Source organism: Nannobrachium achirus, assembly GCF_963921795.1.
Source record: "Nannobrachium achirus genome assembly, chromosome: 2".
Taxonomy (NCBI): domain Eukaryota; kingdom Metazoa; phylum Chordata; class Actinopteri; order Myctophiformes; family Myctophidae; genus Nannobrachium; species Nannobrachium achirus.
Window position 1 is genome coordinate 23,377,548 of NC_137811.1, and position 21,413 is coordinate 23,398,960.

Here is a 21,413-nt window from a genome sequence, read left to right on the forward strand (position 1 = left end):
ATAAAATGAATAGGATTAAACGGTGTGATGTCATTGTTCAGTCTTACTGTCTAACATGTTTATTTAGTATATCTAGTTAACATAAATAATATAAATTCTTCCAATGGAACATAAAAAAAAAAAAAAAAAAAAAAAAAAAAACACACTTAGAAAAAAAGAGACCCCAAAGGGGGTTGTTGACTATGGGGTCCCAGACTTTAACTATGGGAGCTAAGACCCCACTGGCACCCACGTAACTCGAACTCTGCTCCAGGGACTACCTGTGGTTGGTGATGAAAAGATATGGCTTTCCAGATAGTTTTATTGACATGGTTAAATTGTTATATGCAAGATCTACGGTTCAAATCAATGTTAATGGAGTCCTAACAGACACCTTCGAAATTGAGAAGGGAGTCAAGCAGGGCTGTCCAGTCAGCGCAGCCTTATATATTCTTGCTATTAACCCATTGTTGAAAAGAATAAACAGCGATGTTAATATACAAGGATTAATCATCAGTACAGGTCAGAAAGTTACTGCCTTGGCTTATGCAGACGATATTTCCATTATAATTCGAAACCAAGATGAAATGAATATAGTAAATAAACATTTTGAACTGTATGAAGAAGTAGCTGGAGCAAAATTGAATCAAAATAAAACAGAGGGAGTCTGGATGGGAGTACAAGAAAATAAACCAACAGTAAACGTAATAGTTAAAGATGAAATCAAAGTCTTGGGTCTGTATATTAGCAAGGAGAAATGTTGTGAAAAAAACTGGGAGAAGAGAATTACAAAATTACAGGAGGTAATAGAGAAATATGCTACATTAAATATCCCTTACAGGTCCAAAGTGGAAATTCAGAAGTGCTACCTAATATCTACACTCATGTTCCTTGGTACAATTTTTCCACCTCCCAAAAAATATGTAACAAAAATGAATAAGATGTGTGTGAACTTCATATGGGGAACAAATTATGAAATCACAAAGAGAAAAATATTGTTCCGCAGTAAGAAACATGGTGGCCTTGACGCTGTAGATTTAGAACTAAAATTAAAAATACTTTTTGTTAAAAATATAGTCAATGGCATAGAGAGAAGAGCAATTTGGGTCGGGGATCCAAACTCTTGGAGGAAAAGATACGGTAGAGGACGTAATGGAATTCCCAACTACCAACTGCTATATGGAGACTTTATTAAGAAATATGATTATTTAAATATTGATTGGAACACGCTGTCTAGTAAAATGATTTATACCATGATCAATGAGAAAGTACATGGAGGCATGACTCAATACGAAGGTTTAAATGATGAAGAAAATGAAATATGTGTAAAGAATATATATACAGGAAATCTATCAAATGAAATGCAAGATAGAGCTTTTCTCATATCCCAAAATAAACTCCCGGTTAGACACGTCCTGAGATCGTGCAATAGAATTAACACAACGGAATGTCCTGTACCGAGCTGTAGTCAAGCTGAAACTCTGAACCATTTCCTGTTCAAATGCAATAGATCTAAAGCTGTGTGGGCCAGCATGACTGGAATTGGTTTTAACATGGAGGTGAACGAAAAAGCTTGTAGGTATGGGGTCTTCAGAGAGAAAATGGAGAGGGAAAAGCATGAGTTCTTTTGGTGGATTTATGGTGTCGTTTATGGAAGACTAGATGTAAAATGTCTTTGGGTCAAGTACAAATAATTCCACACAACACTGTTTTTAACCAAATTCTGTCCAGTCTTAGAAGGGCCCGTACTCTAGACAGAAACAGAGGAAAGAGAACACCTTGGCACATCCTGAATTTTTAACTGTTTAAAAAAAAAAGAAAAAAAAAATAGTTTGATACTTGTCCGGTTGTCTGCAGGTGGGAACGAGATGTGGATGCTGAATATTCTGTCTTTTTCTCGGAGTGCACAGATGCATGGGAAGCGCTGTCTCCATTGGTCAGTTGCCCTATTACAGTCTGTCTTTTTCTCGGAGTGCAGATGCATAAGAAGCGCTGTCTCCATTGTTTGGTTGCCCTATTGCATGGTTTCTTCGTTTGCTGAGTGTTTTGTATGAAATATATGAGGAACTAAAAAAAAAAAAAAAAAAAAAAAACTAACATTTATACCCCATAGCTATGTGCGCGTGTAGTAATGGTATTATTTTACCCCTATATTAACGAGGTGGTTTGAGCCACAGTCCTGTCCAAACAATCTACCCCGAGGTTGCGAGTTGGTTTGAGCCAGAAGAGTTCATTAGAGTCTGATCAAAGGGGGTGAACATATTTTCAATCCTTTTGTTTCTTTGATGTATGGCTTGGCCATGCATTGTTTATAATGTAATGCACTTTGTTTTTCACGTTTACATGAAGAGGGGTTACGACAGTCAATAATTATGCTGTTCAAAGCAAATTGCCAAGTATCTTCAAAGTGGCGTCACCCATTGTGTAGTGGTTGCGCGCATTCACCCCCAGCTAGCAAGACTCCGCCGCTGATGACGTGACGCTGGTATTTTAAGAGCGGGTCCACGCCTTGCGGGAAACGCCGACGCTCAGCTCTCCTCACGCCGATCAATCCCGCTATCTAGAATTCCTTAGCGTGACGATTTTGAGTGGCGTATTGCTATAGTGTAACGACCTCCTCACGTCCTCACGCTACGCCACCGCCACCCATTCTCTCCCCTCTCTCTCTCTCTCTCTCTCTCTCTCTCATTGTACAGCACTTTTGCAATTTATTTATGTTTTTGCCATTATGCCAATATTATTATATTGGTGTTATTTAATAATAACACCAATAATACTGATTCAATTCCAATGAAAATGTCTTCTGAATAAAGTTATTTTATTTTTATTTATTTATGTTTTTCCTTATTTTATTTTTTTAGTTTTTTTTTGTTTTTTTCCCATTCTTGTGCTGTTGCTATTTTATTCATTCATTAGGCCTGCATTGTCAAATTGTATTTTGTAGGGTTTTAATGTTTACAACTTTTTAATGTAGGCGATATTTTATTAACCTCTGAATAACACGGAATCCACAGACAGGAAGTAACAGAGAAAGGCTTCCGTCACCGTGCTATGCTTCGGTGCCGTACCGTGCCGTATCTTTTCTCGGACAAAGAAACAAGGAGAAAACGGGACCGCGTGCATTTGGAGGGATACATGTTGAATTGTATACTTAATTCTTCTACTCCTGGAAATGTAATTCATTTGAAACGGTGAGTGTATATGTGGGGAAGTGTGGTCTGTGTAGTAAAGTCTAAATGTCCGTGTGAGACCTTTGTCCTTCTATTTGTAGCTTGTTAGCTACATAGCATGGTAGCCTCGTCGTGAACATTCTCTTATTTTCATTTGCGGTTATTGCGTCGTGGTGCAGTGATTGAAATCATACCCACTCAGTCATAACATACTAATGTGTGTTTGATAGATTGGTAAACAGATCTACGTTTTGTATATATTTTGTGAGAGAGAGAGTGTGTGTGTGTGTGTGTGTGTGGCTAATGGGCTAATGTTAGCAATGTTTGCATCAAGCACACTAGGAGCCATCCCTTTGTTGTTTTGTTTTGTTTTTTTGTCAGCAGACAAAAAGGCTGCTTATTTTATTAAAGGACAACTTTGTTTTTTTACAACAAGGGTTCATATTTTAGATTGTAATTAGAGAAAAGAAAAAGTGAGTGTTAAAATGTTTTCATTTGCTTCGTTCTATTGTTTTATTGCGTTTACTGTGCTAAAATGTGGGGCATGCGTACGCATGGGGGCATGCGTACAAGTGGCTAAATGTGTCTTTTTAGACACAATAAGACAGCAATTTCTTTATTGCTATTTACAGTAACACTTCTAGCCTCCATAAGTCACATCCAACCATGAAAGGTTGCGTTATATCTTGGGAATGGGCTTATTCTGTGTAAAATTACATATTTAGCCACTTGTACGCATGCCCCCAAACACTGAAATAAGCATCTGTAAAACAATAGAAAGAAGCAAATGAAATCAATTTAACACCCATCTTTTATATTCTTTAATTACAATCTAAAATATGAACCCTTGTTGTAAAAAACTAAAGTTGTCCTTTAACACCTTCTAAGCCAAGGGGGGCCCCTTAATGTTAAAACCGTACTATATCGCACATCCCCCCAGGGACTCTCAGCCACGTCGTACATTCCCGGACTTTGTCTTTAAAACCGGAATAAAAGCTTTTGATCCGAAAATCGGCGATCGTCTAACTCCCTAGTCACCACTCGTGCACTGATAGCTCATGCAGACCGTGCATGAAGCAGAGGTGACGTCAGCGCCTCTCCTTCTCCAAGGCACCTTCCACCCATCCGTTCACTGTCTACACACTCGAGCTCCTCCTGCAGCCATGCTTGGGGCTATGCTAGCGAAACTTTTCAGTTCTGTTCTTCAGTCACACATGGACTATTTGCGGGGACATTTACGTGAAAGGATCGCGCACGCGAAACACACGGGGACATCGACGATCGGCCAAAACCCCCATTCTATCCCAACGGAGATCGAGAAAATCATGGTGAGTTACTGGCCTGGGGGGAAAAAAAAAAGAAAAAACAGCGGCGCTGTTCAAGATGGAGGGGCTGCGGGGTCATGTTTATAAACATAATATTATGTCTCAGATCACAATACAATAATAGAAATTTCACGGCTAATCTACCAACCACCATTCTATTTCGGACTGCAACGTGTTAATGATTCCCTATTTATGTGTGTATTTATATCTGACCAGCACATGTAAAGATAGCCAGTGGTTCTCAAAGCAGATTACAGGGACACTGTGGGTTCCTTTTAGGGAACCCTAAGGTTCATTTGGTTCCATTTACACTGGCAGACCACACATCATCTCTGTGTGTAGGTAAACCTATCTATAGCCTTAACATGTCTTGTCTAATGTTCCCCATCTGGCCATTTTTGCTTTTCAATTTATTTTTAAATGTGTTGAGTATTGGAGTGTAAAATTCCACCACCAAGCCCAAATACTCTATTTTTATTAAATATTTTACCCAAACAGAAGACCTAAGCTCTGCAGATGGGCTATTTTCACTACTTTTTGTACATTTGTGCTTATCATTGCAGTGTTAACAATTTATGCTTTAAGTCCAAAATACTGTCTTGACATCCTTTTTGGGGGTATTCTGTGTTTTAGTGACTCCATCAGCCCCTGCCCTGCTAACCCGAAGTCCATCACCAACCCCGGGGACGGTTAGCTCAGCGTGCAGCAGCACATATGTCCATCACCAACCCTGGAGATTGTTAGCTCAGCGTGCAGTGGCCCAAATCCATCAACAACCCTGACGTTAAGCTGAGAGTGCAGCAGTAGTGACAGCAGTAGCGAAGGTTGGTTTTATTTTTTATTTTTTATTTATTTTTTGCTTTTCAATTCATCAGTGAATTTTAAATGTGTTATAGATTTGTCCAATTTATATATATTTTTTACATGTGTTATAGATTGTCCATCACCAAGCAGTGCGATGCAGCAGCTATCAACACGCAAGGCCAGCGACAATCCTGGACGCTCCTCTTCTCGTCGAAGACCTAGATCCAGATCCAGCAGCGGGGACAGCAGATCTCCATCGGCAAATCCTGGGTGCTCCTCTTCTCGTAGATCCCCTCGTAGATCCCACCGCGCAGTCTTTTGACACAGCTGACAGTCATGACATTGGTAGGTTTTCCATGTATACTGGGGTCAAAGTGCAAGGCACTGCTTCACTTCCATTGAAACAATCACTGCAAATAATCACTGCAACTGCATTTATTAACTTCTCATTTCTTCCTCACATGTAGTTGCCATGCTGGAGCGGCTGCAGGAACAGATGCTGAAACAGGATAAGCGGGCAGAGAAACGGCATCAGCAACTACAGCAACAGAACAAACTCCTATCTCTGGAAGTGGCAGCTTTGAAGGTGGACCTGTTAGCGACCCTGAAGCATGGTGTAAATGAACAACTAGAGCTACCTGGTAAGTGAAAACCAAGGAATAAATCCAAAGTTGCCTAACTAAGTCCTGCTTCAGAAACAACCCATGAAACTCTGTATTAATTTTCTTCTCCCCCCCTTCCCATTAGTTCTACACCTGACTGCGCTTAAAGAGGACCTACAGCACCTGAAGGCACAGACTGTCTCTGCAGCCACACATCTGGCCCCGCCAGAGAACCTTGAGCTCCCCTTAGACAGCCTGGATGCGCTGTCCGATCTAGAGGGCCGGCTAGCTGAAGGCTGCACTATTGGAGAAGAACTCGTAAGTAATTTGCTAATTAAATGTAAATCAGTTTATTGTATTTCCATGGTGTTGGATGTTTGTCTTAAAGATTTTTACTTTCATTGTAGGTCTTGCATCTAGCCACAAAGGGTGGAAAAGATGTAAAAGATGCGCTATACAGGATGGTGCCCTTGCTGATGTTGGACTCTGTGGCGAGACAACTGAATTGGACTGGGTTCAAGAAGAGGTCATTCAGCAAATTGAAAGTGAAGGATATTTTGCATAGTAAGTACTGATGGACAATGTTTTTTCACTTTCATAACCTTTATTTAGACTTGAGTATTTTGTGTGTGTGTGTGTGTGTGTGTGTGTGTGTGTGTGTGTGTGTGTGTGTGTGTGTGTGTTTTCTCATGCCAATAAAGCTCCTTTGAATTGACATAGTTTCTGACATTGTTCTTTTCTTGTCATTTCAGAGGCCCTGAGAACCATTGACGGCTGCAAGGGAGTGACAGAGGAAGAGTTGCAGACGCAGCTTGTGCGGTACCTAAAGGGGGCATCAGATCGTGATGGCGGAAGGAAGAAGCCAGAGACGGCAGTCACAGACTTGTAGTGTTGATCCACGCCACGCCGCTACACGCTTCCTCGCCTTGGATTATTTTTTTGCTCTTATTTTTTTTCCCCCATTTTTATTTTTTTCAGTAACTGAGTGTACAAAATAATGGACCCTCGATCTGCTATTTTTATAATTTCACTTTTAACATTCTACACAATGGGTACTTTTGTCACAGAGTTGCAGCATTGATCCACGCCACACCGCCGCCACACGCTACCTCGCCTCTTCCTCGCCTTGGATTATTTTTTTTGCCCCTTTTTTTTATATGGGTACTTTTGTTTTTGGTACTTTTACTCAAGTCAATTTTGATTACCATAACATATTTATCTACACTGCAGCATTTGTACTAAAGTAAAACTTTTTCCACCACTTTCTAAAGCACTGTCTGACCCCCAAAACAATATTTTAACTGGGGACCCCCCCCACTCTAAGAGTTGAGGCATTACATTTTGTATAACACGGTTCTATTGTGAAAATAGCAGATCTACATGCCCACACCGCTTTGCACTGCTTAATATTTGACTACTACTTTAGAAATGTGCTCTATACACTTAAACGTCATGCTGGTTTGTTTACTGTTGGAGAGAGAGCAATATTGCACATTAAGTTAATCATCTGAGCATGTAGATCTGCTATTTTCACAATTTCTGCCTCTTAATATTTGACAATTAGGCCAAGGTTTAATTTGTAAATTGTTACTTTAGAAATGTGCTCTATACACTTAAATGTCATGCTGGTTTGTTTACTGTTGGAGAGAGAGCAATATTGCACATTAAGTTAATCATCTGAGCATGTAGATCTGCTATTTTCACAATTTCTGCCTCTTAATATTTGACAATTAGGCCAAGGTTTAATTTGTAAATTGTCACTTTAGAAATGTGCTCTATACACTTAAACGTCATGCTGGTTTGTTTACTGTTGGAGAGAGAGCAATATTGCACATTAAGTTAATCATCTGAGCATGTAGATCTGCTATTTTCACAATTTCTGCCTCTTAATATTTGACAATTAGGCCAAGGTTTAATTTGTAAATTGTTACTTTAGAAATGTGCTCTATACACTTAAAACGTCATGCTGGTTTGTTTACTGTTGGAGAGAGAGCAATATTGCACATTAAGTTAATCATCTGTTGGGATTGCATTTATTTTTTATTGTGTGCCTTTTCTATTAAAACAAAGAAAATAAAAATGTCTAGGCTTCATTATTTCATATAGGCCATACTCGGATACTGCAGAGGTTTTGATTTAAGCATTGTGACGTTTTCATAGGGAAAGGTAAAGTTTCATGATAGTACAGTTGCTACCAGGTCGACTAAAAAGAAACTCAGGTAAGCCTGCAGCCAAGGAGATCCTTCTCTTTTACATCTGTACATAATTGAATGACAGACAGTACACAGTACTATGCAGTAGATATCAGAAAACCACTTGTAAACAAAAGAACAACAAACTAAACGTGCAAAATAAGAGATTTACACCTTGTACATAATTGTGATTGCTTGTTGCTTGTGTACATTTTAATAAAAAAAAGAAGAAAACGAAGTTAATGTCTGTGCCTCAACTGATTGTATAAATATGGGTAGAAGGGAGGGGAGGAGGGTACACAATATGGGGGGGGGGGGGGCATAATGATGTTGCTATACGACGGTGTCACGCTATTCGCTCGCTATCGCCGCACGCCGGGCTCCGCCGGAGTGACGTCGTTTGGAGGCTTGGCGTAAAGCTTGGCGTGCGCTGATCAAGGACGTGACGTCAGCGCAGCATAACACGCCTGGCGAACGACACGCTAATGGCGATCGCGAGGCGGCGTGACGACGTTCTCACGTCAGAAATATCGGGAAAATTGTTAGCTGGGCCGTTCCCTGCTCAGTTCATGCTGGGAGTGAGAGCGGAAGGTATGTGATCGTTACAGAGTTCTGTCTATAAAGAGTTTTACAATACATACTGTAGTTGCAGCAACAATGAAGGACACATAATGTGTGTTATGTATTAGAAAACAATTCTGTGTAAACTGAGGGTCGCTATATTTGTAGCATGCTGTAAAATACTGTACACTGTTAAAGCTGTTTTGTACACACTACACAGGCTGCTTTGATGTTCCCGCAGCGCTCTGCGCCTCGGTGCTGTTACGTTGCATCATGGGAGTAGTAGTTTTAATGCAATAAGCAGATCGGTTTGCTGTGAAGGAATGGTGACAATGCTTTTATCTCATTTTAGGCACTACAACAGACCTGTGTGCCTTACCATTAAATGTTGTGCTGTGCACTGTGTCCTTACAGGTATGTTTGTGTACTGTATTGGATGTATTGTAATTTTGTTACCCAGTTGTTGTTTACATAATAGTTATTGCTAATGACTGTATTGTTGATTTAATGTTTGATTGATTTATTTCTCTGGTGTTGTTTTGTAATGCTATTGAGTTTGCTTTTGTAATGCCATACTGCCTATATAGTTGTAGAAACAGACAGATTTTTCTTTTTGACAACAGCAGTTATATATATATATATATATATATATATATATATATATATATATATATATATATGTATAACATTGAAGTTACAAATATGAACTGATTCATCAAAAAAGTTAACGCAGGAACAAAATAACAGCCAAACGGCAAAACAAGGCTGCTGGAACACCTGCCAAGAGCAGACGCGACTCTCACTCCTCTCTCTTATCCCTCCCTCTGTGCCTCGTTCTCTCGCTCCGGATGAAATGTGGATTGACGGAGACCCTTGAGGTAACTCCTCTATTTCCTGCACTCCTCCTTTTGGACCACAGAGAGGTTGTTGTTGCTGAGTTCAGTGGGTTGAGTTTGCTCCATGTGACCAGAGGTGTTCTTCGCAGTGGGTTGAGTGTGACGAGGCGGCCGCGGTGAGCGCTTCTGCTTCTTCCACTCATCCCACTCTGAGCGCTTCTGCTTCTTCCACTCATCCCACTCTGCTTGCATTTCCCTCATCGCAGTGGGTTGAGTGTGACGAGTAAGTAAGTAAGTAAGTCAATTTTATTTATATAGCACTTCTCACAGAGAAAGACTCACAAAGTGCTTGACATACAATAAAAATACAATGATGAAAGTAACTGTACAATAATACTCAAAACAACAGACATATTACATACGGGACAAAATCACAAACCAAATTCAGCAAAAGCAAAGGGTTTTTAGTTTGTTCTTAAAAATATCTACAGACCTTGCAGATCTCAGGTCCTGCGGAAGGGCATTCCAGAGACTGGGAGCTACAGCCTGGAAGGCTCTGTCACCTTTAGTGACATAGGTTGTCTGAGGGACGGTCAGTAGGCCTTGGTTTGCTGACCTCAGGGTCCTAGTAGGCTCGTACCATTCCAGCAGGTCAGTTAAATATGCTGGTGCTTGGCCATGCAGAGCTCTATATGTAATTACCAGGACCTTGAAACGGATCCTGAAAACAACAGGAAGCCAGTGCAGGGAGGCTAGGACAGGGGTTATGTGACATCTACGACTGGACCTGGTTAATAATCTGGCTGCAGCATTTTGGATTAATTGAAGACGGTCTATGGATGATTTACTGAGGCAAGTGAAGAGTGAGTTACAATAGTCCAGACGAGAGGATACGAAGGCATGAATAATCAGTTCTAACTCACTATGTGATATGATGGACCTGAGTTTGGCTATGTTCCTGAGGTGGAAAAAACATGTACGGGTCACTGACTTAATGTGTGTATCAAGATGCATAGTTTTGTCAAACATGACTCCGAGGTTCCTGAGGCTGGGACGGACGTTGGTTTTAAGAGAGCCAATGCAGTCAGCCACCTTGGCAGCAATACTGTCGGAGGCGATAATTAGCACCTCCGTTTTGGCCTCGTTCAGCTGCAAAAAGTTGTTTGCCAACCAGTCCTTAATGGCTGACAAACACTCCTGCAATATATTAAAATTCTAAATAAAATCATCCTGACTGTTAGGGTTAAAAATACAATTGAATATCGTCAGCATAAAAATGATAAGAGATGCCTTTAAAACTATTAATAATGTTCCCAAGAGGTAACATGTAAAGTGCAAAGAGTAACGGGCCAAGAACTGACCCTTGGGGGACGCCACAGGAGAGGGGGACAGAGTCCGACATGTGAGGGCCAACAGCTACTGAAAAGCCTCTACCAGTGAGGTAGGAGGTGAACCAATCCAGAGCGCTCCCTGTGACACCCACCCAGTCCCTGAACCTAGCGATCATAGTACTGTGGTCTACAGTGTCAAATGCGGCACTAAGATCCAGCAGTACAAGGATGTAGTGTTTCTCACAAGCTCTGCTAGGGCATGGAGAGAGATGGGTGTGAAGGAGTCCAGGATTGACTGGTGGTTTGGGCAGACAGGTGGGGTGGTGGTGGAAGGAATTATGCCTGCCCTAACACTGGCAACTTTGTTTACAAAGAACATAAGGAAATCGTTACAATCTTTCACAGAAAACACGGGACAGTTGGGAGTTTGTGGGCTGACAATATGATTGATGGTGTCAAAGAGGACTTTTGGGTTTCGCTTGCTTGCAGAAATAAGGTTTCTAAAATATGTGGATCTCGCCACTTTAACCATGTCATTAAAATCAATTAAAAGCTGTTTAAAATGTTGACGATGGACCTCAAGCTTTGTGGACTTCCACAAGCGCTCCACACTCCGACATTTGCGTCTCGACAGTCGGATGTCCTCATTGAGCCATGGAGACGTATTTAAAGTGCGTACAGTGCGAGATGTCAGAGGAGCAATTTCATCTAAAATAGCCTTGCAGTGCAGATTAAAAGAGTGAACTAACATATCAGTATCACCGTTAGAATCAGACAGCACCAGGCTGCTATCAAAGGCTGTGGAGAACATTTCTGCTGAGAGGCCATTTAGCCTGCGTGAACACTTAACTTGTTTACCATTAATACAATCAGTCTTAAAATCAATATTAAAAATGATACATTTATTGGTCTGATATTGTCATGTCCTCGTAAACAATGTTGTCTAAAAATAAGCCAGACGTAAAAACAAGATCAAGTGTGTTTCCCTTGTTGTGCGTAGGGCCTGAAACATGCTGGAACATGTTAAAAGACTCTGTTATACTGATAAAATTCATAGCAAAATTATTTTCACTGTTATTAATATGCAAATTGAAATCACCAAGCAGCACCAGTCTCTCAAGCTTGATAACAGAGGTTAAAAAGTCACTAAAATCAGATAAAAATGAGTTGCTAAAACCAGGGGGGCGATAAATTAAAATACAATAAAATGGGTTAGTGCGCCCAACTTTAGTTATTAAAAGTTCAAAAGAGCTATAAGCACTGGAGGAGACAATCCTAGCAGGATAACAGTTTTTATGAACCAGTGCTATGCCACCTCCCACATGACTGGTAACATTTGACTTAGTGGGTCTGGGGGCACAGGTGAAAGAAAAATTAGGAGGGCACAGTTCATTTAAAGACACATATTAAAGAAATTTGCCCTACTGCAGTGTGGCGGAAAAGGAATAGATGGTCTATGTGAGATATGCACTGGAATGGCTGTAATACTGTAATTGAGGCATGAGATGGTGGCTGGGATGAAGTCTAACTGGCGTCATTCATTGGGAAGGTGACAGGCAATGTTATTGGCCAGGCTTTTAATGCCATCATTACTGGGGTGTAGAGCATCTCTGTATAGTGCTGGATTTTTCCAAAATAAGAGGCGGCCGCGGTGAGCGCTTCTGCTTCTTCCACTCATCCCACTCTGCTTGCATTTCACTCATCCCACCTGCTTGCATTTTCAACTGCTTGAGCATTCCACTAATGTCACCAGCGTTGGTAGGCAGAAGGATGGTGTTTGACCTTTTGGCCAGTTGTGACATCGCAGAGATGTAATCGTCAGCCGCAGAGATGTAATTTTCGTAGATGAGGGAGGCTGCTGCGCGTCCATTCTGTATCTGCTTGAGCATTCCACTAATGTCACCAGCGTTGGTAGGCAGAAGGATGGTGTTTGACCTTTTGGCCAGTTGTGACATCGCAGAGATGTAATCGTCAGCCGCAGAGATGTAATTTTCGTAGATGAGGGAGGCTGCTGCGCGTCCATTCTGCTTGAGAATTCCACTAATGTCACCAGCGTTGGTAGGCAGAAGGATGGTGTTTGACATTTTGGCCAGTTGTGACATCGCAGAGATGTAATCGTCAGCCGCAGAGATGTAATTTTCGTAGATGAGGGAGGCTGCTGCGCGTCCATTCTGCTTGAGCATTCCACTAATGTCACCAGCGTTGGTAGGCAGAAGGATGGTGTTTGACCTTTTGGCCAGTTGTGACATCGCAGAGATGTAATCGTCAGCCGCAGAGATGTAATTTTCGTAGATGAGGGAGGCTGCTGCGCGTCCATTCTGTATCTGCTTGAGCATTCCACTAATGTCACCAGCGTTGGTAGGCAGAAGGATGGTGTTTGACCTTTTGGCCAGTTGTGACATCGCAGAGATGTAATCGTCAGCCGCAGAGATGTAATTTTCGTAGATGAGGGAGGCTGCTGCGCGTCCATTCTGCTTGAGCATTCCACTAATGTCACCAGCGTTGGTAGGCAGAAGGATGGTGTTTGACCTTTTGGCCAGTTGTGACATCGCAGAGATGTAATCGTCAGCCGCAGAGATGTAATTTTCGTAGATGAGGGAGGCTGCTGCGCGTCCATTCTCCATCTGCCACTTGACACAAGGTGGAACCTGGATATCTTTGATGACACGAGGTCGATGTCGAACCTGGATATCTTTGATCTCGTAACGGAGGCAGCGGATCCCCCAGTCATATGAGGCAGAGTCATGGTTGATGAGGAAGACAACCTCGGAGTTTAGGCTCTCAATTTCAAATCCACCGAATCCATTATCCTGAAGCCTTAAGATCTTGTCCCGGGTGAGCTTCCCCAGCACCAAGCTTATGGTGTACTGTGCATACCGTCATTACCGTGTGATGGCATCTATTGGATCCTTCACGCTGTAACTAGCTTTATATGGATCCATAATCCTCACTGTAAGGACTGCGTCAATCTGTAGCGACATGCCATCTTGCGATACAGACCCATGTCTTGGGACCTCTATGACTCTCTCTTTAAGTGAATGGACGTAGCTGACGCGGTCCAAGAACGGGTTGAGGTTGTATACCCTTCCGTGGTATAAGATGGTGTTGAAGCGCCCCATCCTCTCCACCACCCAGGCCTCATCCTTTGGTACAACTGTGCTCGATGCAACTGTGCCCTCCTCACTGTTGAAAACTTGTGAACAGATGTACAAGATGAGATCGGACAATCCACTGTCTCCACTGAGGCCTGTCTCTGAGGCCTGTCTCTGTTGGGCTGCGGTCCGCTGGGAATGCTTGACAAAAGACTCTGTTATACTGATAAAATTCATAGCAAAATTATTTTCACTGTTATTAATATGCAAAGTAAAATCAACAAGCAGCACCAGTCTCTCAAGCTTGATAACAGAGGTTAAGAAGTCACTAAAATCAGATAAAAATGAGTTGCTAAAACCAGGGGGGCGATAAATTAAAATACAATAAAATGGGTTAGTGCGCCCAACTTTAGTTATTAAAAGTTCAAAAGAGCTATAAGCACTGGAGGAGACAATCCTAGCAGGATAACAGTTTTTATGAACCAGTGCTATGCCACCTCCCACATGACTGGTAGCATTTGACTTAGTGGGTCTGGGGGCACAGGTGAAAGAAAAATTAGGAGGGCACAGTTCATTTAAAGACACATATTAAAGAAATTTGCCCTACTGCAGTGTGGCGGAAAAGGAATAGATGGTCTATGTGAGATATGCACTGGAATGGCTGTAATACTGTAATTGAGGCATGAGATGGTGGCTGGGATGAAGTCTAACTGGCGTCATTCATTGGGAAGGTGACAGGCAATGTTATTGGCCAGGCTTTTAATGCCATCATTACTGGGGTGTAGAGCATCTCTGTATAGTGCTGGATTTTTCCAAAATAAGAGGCGGCCGCGGTGAGCGCTTCTGCTTCTTCCACTCATCCCACTCTGCTTGCATTTCACTCATCCCACCTGCTTGCATTTTCAACTGCTTGAGCATTCCATAATGTCACCAGCGTTGGTAGGCAGAAGGATGGTGTTTGACCTTTTGGCCAGTTGTGACATCGCAGAGATGTAATCGTCAGCCGCAGAGATGTAATTTTCGTAGATGAGGGAGGCTGCTGCGCGTCCATTCTGCTTGAGCATTCCACTAATGTCACCAGCGTTGGTAGGCAGAAGGATGGTGTTTGACCTTTTGGCCAGTTGTGACATCGCAGAGATGTAATCGTCAGCCGCAGAGATGTAATTTTCGTAGATGAGGGAGGCTGCTGCGCGTCCATTCTCCATCTGCCACTTGACACGAGGTGGAACCTGGATATCTTTGATGACACGAGGTCGATGTCGAACCTGGATATCTTTGATCTCGTAACGGAGGCAGCGGATCCCCCAGTCATATGAGGCAGAGTCATGGTTGATGAGGAAGACAACCTCGGAGTTTAGGCTCTCAATTTCAAATCCACCGAATCCATTATCCTGAAGCCTTAAGATCTTGTCCCGGGTGAGCTTCCCCAGCACCAAGCTTATGGTGTACTGTGCATACCGTGTGATGGCATCTATTGGATCCTTCACGCTGTAACTAGCTTTATATGGATCCATAATCCTCACTGTAAGGACTGCGTCAATCTGTAGCGACATGCCATCTTGCGATACAGACCCATGTCTTGGGACCTCTATGACTCTCTCTTTAAGTGAATGGACGTAGCTGACGCGGTCCAAGAACGGGTTGAGGTTGTATACCCTTCCGTGGTATAAGATGGTGTTGAAGCGCCCCATCCTCTCCACCACCCAGGCCTCATCCTTTGGTACAACTGTGCTCGATGCAACTGTGCCCTCCTCACTGTTGAAAACTTGTGAACAGATGTACAAGATGAGATCGGACAATCCACTGTCTCCACTGAGGCCTGTCTCTGAGGCCTGTCTCTGTTGGGCTGCGGTCCGCTGGGAATGCTTGACAAAAGACTCTGTTATACTGATAAAATTCATAGCAAAATTATTTTCACTGTTATTAATATGCAAAGTAAAATCAACAAGCAGCACCAGTCTCTCAAGCTTGATAACAGAGGTTAAGAAGTCACTAAAATCAGATAAAAATGAGTTGCTAAAACCAGGGGGGCGATAAATTAAAATACAATAAAATGGGTTAGTGCGCCCAACTTTAGTTATTAAAAGTTCAAAAGAGCTATAAGCACTGGAGGAGACAATCCTAGCAGGATAACAGTTTTTATGAACCAGTGCTATGCCACCTCCCACATGACTGGTAGCATTTGACTTAGTGGGTCTGGGGGCACAGGTGAAAGAAAAATTAGGAGGGCACAGTTCATTTAAAGACACATATTAAAGAAATTTGCCCTACTGCAGTGTGGCGGAAAAGGAATAGATGGTCTATGTGAGATATGCACTGGAATGGCTGTAATACTGTAATTGAGGCATGAGATGGTGGCTGGGATGAAGTCTAACTGGCGTCATTCATTGGGAAGGTGACAGGCAATGTTATTGGCCAGGCTTTTAATGCCATCATTACTGGGGTGTAGAGCATCTCTGTATAGTGCTGGATTTTTCCAAAATAAGAGGCGGCCGCGGTGAGCGCTTCTGCTTCTTCCACTCATCCCACTCTGCTTGCATTTCACTCATCCCACCTGCTTGCATTTTCAACTGCTTGAGCATTCCATAATGTCACCAGCGTTGGTAGGCAGAAGGATGGTGTTTGACCTTTTGGCCAGTTGTGACATCGCAGAGATGTAATCGTCAGCCGCAGAGATGTAATTTTCGTAGATGAGGGAGGCTGCTGCGCGTCCATTCTGTATCTGCTTGAGCATTCCACTAATGTCACCAGCGTTGGTAGGCAGAAGGATGGTGTTTGACCTTTTGGCCAGTTGTGACATCGCAGAGATGTAATCGTCAGCCGCAGAGATGTAATTTTCGTAGATGAGGGAGGCTGCTGCGCGTCCATTCTGCTTGAGCATTCCACTAATGTCACCAGCGTTGGTAGGCAGAAGGATGGTGTTTGACCTTTTGGCCAGTTGTGACATCGCAGAGATGTAATCGTCAGCCGCAGAGATGTAATTTTCGTAGATGAGGGAGGCTGCTGCGCGTCCATTCTCCATCTGCCACTTGACACGAGGTGGAACCTGGATATCTTTGATGACACGAGGTCGATGTCGAACCTGGATATCTTTGATCTCGTAACGGAGGCAGCGGATCCCCCAGTCATATGAGGCAGAGTCATGGTTGATGAGGAAGACAACCTCGGAGTTTAGGCTCTCAATTTCAAATCCACCAAATCCATTATCCTGAAGCCTTAAGATCTTGTCCCGGGTGAGCTTCCCCAGCACCAAGCTTATGGTGTACTGTGCATACCGTGTGATGGCATCTATTGGATCCTTCACGCTGTAACTAGCTTTATATGGATCCATAATCCTCACTGTAAGGACTGCGTCAATCTGTAGCGACATGCCATCTTGCGATACAGACCCATGTCTTGGGACCTCTATGACTCTCTCTTTAAGTGAATGGACATAGCTGACGCGGTCCAAGAACGGGTTGAGGTTGTATACCCTTCCGTGGTATAAGATGGTGTTGAAGCGCCCCATCCTCTCCACCACCCAGGCCTCATCCTTTGGTACAACTGTGCTCGATGCAACTGTGCCCTCCTCACTGTTGAAAACTTGTGAACAGATGTACAAGATGAGATCGGACAATCCACTGTCTCCACTGAGGCCTGTCTCTGAGGCCTGTCTCTGTTGGGCTGCGGTCCGCTGGGAATGCTTGACAAAAGACTCTGTTATACTGATAAAATTCATAGCAAAATTATTTTCACTGTTATTAATATGCAAAGTAAAATCACCAAGCAGCACCAGTCTCTCAAGCTTGATAACAGAGGTTAAAAAGTCACTAAAATCAGATAAAAATTAGTTGCTAAAACCAGGGGGGCGATAAATTAAAATACAATAAAATGGGTTAGTGCGCCCAACTTTAGTTATTAAAAGTTCAAAAGAGCTATAAGCAGCACTGGAGGAGACAATCCTAGCAGGATAACAGTTTTTATGAACCAGTGCTATGCCACCTCCCACATGACTGGTAGCATTTGACTTAGTGGGTCTGGGGGCACAGGTGAAAGAAAAATTAGGAGGGCACAGTTCATTTAAAGACACATATTAAAGAAATTTGCCCTACTGCAGTGTGGCGGAAAAGGAATAGATGGTCTATGTGAGATATGCACTGGAATGGCTGTAATACTGTAATTGAGGCATGAGATGGTGGCTGGGATGTAGTCTAACTGGCGTCATTCATTGGGAAGGTGACAGGCAATGTTATTGGCCAGGCTTTTAATGCCATCATTACTGGGGTGTAGAGCATCTCTGTATAGTGCTGGATTTTTCCAAAATAAGAGGCGGCCGCGGTGAGCGCTTCTGCTTCTTCCACTCATCCCACTCTGCTTGCATTTCACTCATCCCACCTGCTTGCATTTTCATCTGCTTGAGTATTCCACTAATGTCACCAGCGTTGGTAGGCAGAAGGATGGTGTTTGACCTTTTGGCCAGTTGTGACATCGCAGAGATGTAATCGTCAGCCGCAGAGATGTAATTTTCGTAGATGAGGGAGGCTGCTGCGCGTCCATTCTGTATCTGCTTGAGCATTCCACTAATGTCACCAGCGTTGGTAGGCAGAAGGATGGTGTTTGACCTTTTGGCCAGTTGTGACATCGCAGAGATGTAATCGTCAGCCGCAGAGATGTAATTTTCGTAGATGAGGGAGGCTGCTGCGCGTCCATTCTGCTTGAGCATTCCACTAATGTCACCAGCGTTGGTAGGCAGAAGGATGGTGTTTGACCTTTTGGCCAGTTGTGACATCGCAGAGATGTAATCGTCAGCCGCAGAGATGTAATTTTCGTAGATGAGGGAGGCTGCTGCGCGTCCATTCTGCTTGAGCATTCCACTAATGTCACCAGCGTTGGTAGGCAGAAGGATGGTGTTTGACCTTTTGGCCAGTTGTGACATCGCAGAGATGTAATCGTCAGCCGCAGAGATGTAATTTTCGTAGATGAGGGAGGCTGCTGCGCGTCCATTCTCCATCTGCCACTTGACACGAGGTGGAACCTGGATATCTTTGATGACACGAGGTCGATGTCGAACCTGGATATCTTTGATCTCGTAACGGAGGCAGCGGATCCCCCAGTCATATGAGGCAGAGTCATGGTTGATGAGGAAGACAACCTCGGAGTTTAGGCTCTCAATTTCAAATCCACCGAATCCATTATCCTGAAGCCTTAAGATCTTGTCCCGGGTGAGCTTCCCCAGCACCAAGCTTATGGTGTACTGTGCATACCGTGTGATGGCATCTATTGGATCCTTCACGCTGTAACTAGCTTTATATGGATCCATAATCCTCACTGTAAGGACTGCGTCAATCTGTAGCGACATGCCATCTTGCGATACAGACCCATGTCTTGGGACCTCTATGACTCTCTCTTTAAGTGAATGGACGTAGCTGACGCGGTCCAAGAAAGTATACCCTTCCGTGGTATAAGATGGTGTTGAAGCGCCCCATCCTCTCCACCACCCAGGCCTCATCCTTTGGTACAACTGTGCTCGATGCAACTGTGCCCTCCTCACTGTTGAAAACTTGTGAACAGATGTACAAGATGAGATCGGACAATCCACTGTCTCCACTGAGGCCTGTCTCTGAGGCCTGTCTCTGTTGGGCTGCGGTCCGCTGGGAATGCTTGACAAGCAGTGCCCCGCAGCATAGTTTCGCGTAGCCAGACAACTATTCCACAATCTCCGAATGCTATAGAGTCTAGAACAGCAGCTTCCCGAACGGCGAGTATGTCGAGGTGAGATATGTTGGCCGCCTGGTGTCAGGGGAAGGGGTCTGTGTTGATCCAAAGGACCTACAGGCAGTTAGAGTGTTGAAAGAGAAGTCCCCATGCACTGTAGGTGAGGTGAGAAAGCTGGTAGGGTTCTTGAGCTATTACAGAGCCTTTCTACAAGATTTTTCAAGAATTGCAAAACCGCTTTATGAGCTGCTTCAGTCTAAGGAAGACAAGCCAGCAATAGGAAAAGCAAAAAGTAAACGAGCAAAAACTTCTGGGCAGTTACCATCAGGAACACCAGTTGCGTGGACACAGAAGCACAAGGCAGCTGTTGATCAACTGGTTGAGATGTTAACTACACCACCAGTGTTGGCATACCCCATATTTGACCAACCATTCATCCTTCATACAGATGCTTCTAACGAGGGACTTGGTGCGGTACTGTATCAACAACAGCAGGGTAAGCTCAGAGTCATAGGCTACGGTTCAAGAACCTTATCGCCAACAGAAAAGAACTATCACTTACACTCAGGAAAACTTGAATTTCTAGCATTAAAAGTGGGCTATATGTGATAAGTTCCGAGACTATCTATACTATGCCCCATCGTTTACAGTTTATACCGACAACAACCCACTCACTTATGTTTTGAGTACAGCTAGACTGAATGCAGTGGGACATCGCTGGGTGGGGGAACTTGCAGACTTTAATTTTGAGATCAAGTACCGCCCTGGAAAGGCTAATATCGATGCAGACACCCTCTCCAGATACCCCATAGACTGGCAAGAGGGTGATCATGAGTTCACTGAAACAATGACACATGATATCATTTCAGCCATATGGCAGGGAAGCAAAAACACAAAGAGTGAGCAGGTATGGGTTGCATACCACGGGTGATAGAAAAGATGGGTGAAGGTCCAGTGTACATGGTACAACGAGAGGCTGGGGATACCAAGAAGTACAGAACATTACACCGTAACATGCTCAAGTTGGTGAATGATCTACCCTTTGAACCAGATAACACAAGGGAGCAAAAACGACCAGTGAAAAGGGTAATACCAGTGACGGGGGGCAACGACGCTGGTAGCTCAGATGAGTTAGACGGGGAGGACTTTTTCTGGTCTAGGTTAGCAAACCTCCCAATTATCAACACTGACAATGTGCGAATACAAACAAGGTCCAATCAAAGCAGGGAGGCCTTTGAACCGAATCAGCAGGGTGGTCATTGCATAGAGGGGATAGAAAACCAAAACGTGCAAGGTCAGGCTGAAATGGGACTTGTTGACAACTGCCAAGGTGAGCTGGGAGATATTGAGGCAGAACAGGGTGCTGTTGATAATTCATATATACCGGAGGTAGTGGAGGCCTCAGGTTCGAACCACCAAGCAACCGAGGGGTGTGCAATAAGGAGATCCCAAAGGGAACCTAGGCCAAAAGAGATGTTAACGTATGATACACTGGGGCGACCAACTTACCATATTTTGACACCTACTCTCAATGCTTTAAGTCCGATGGTGTCATATTGGAACCCTATTCCTTGGCAAACATATTCTTGTCAGCAATGTGGAACCCCTATAATGGTTAACATGTGATAAGTGTCAGGGGCCACTTTCTCTTTAAAGAGGGGGAGAATGTAGTAATGGTATTATTTTACCCCTATATTAACGAGGTGGTTTGAGCCACAGTCCTGTCCAAACAACCTACCCCTAGGTTGCGAGTTGGTTTGAGCCAGAAGCCATGCATTGTTTATAATGTAATGCACTTTGTTTTTCACGTTTACATGAAGAGGGGTT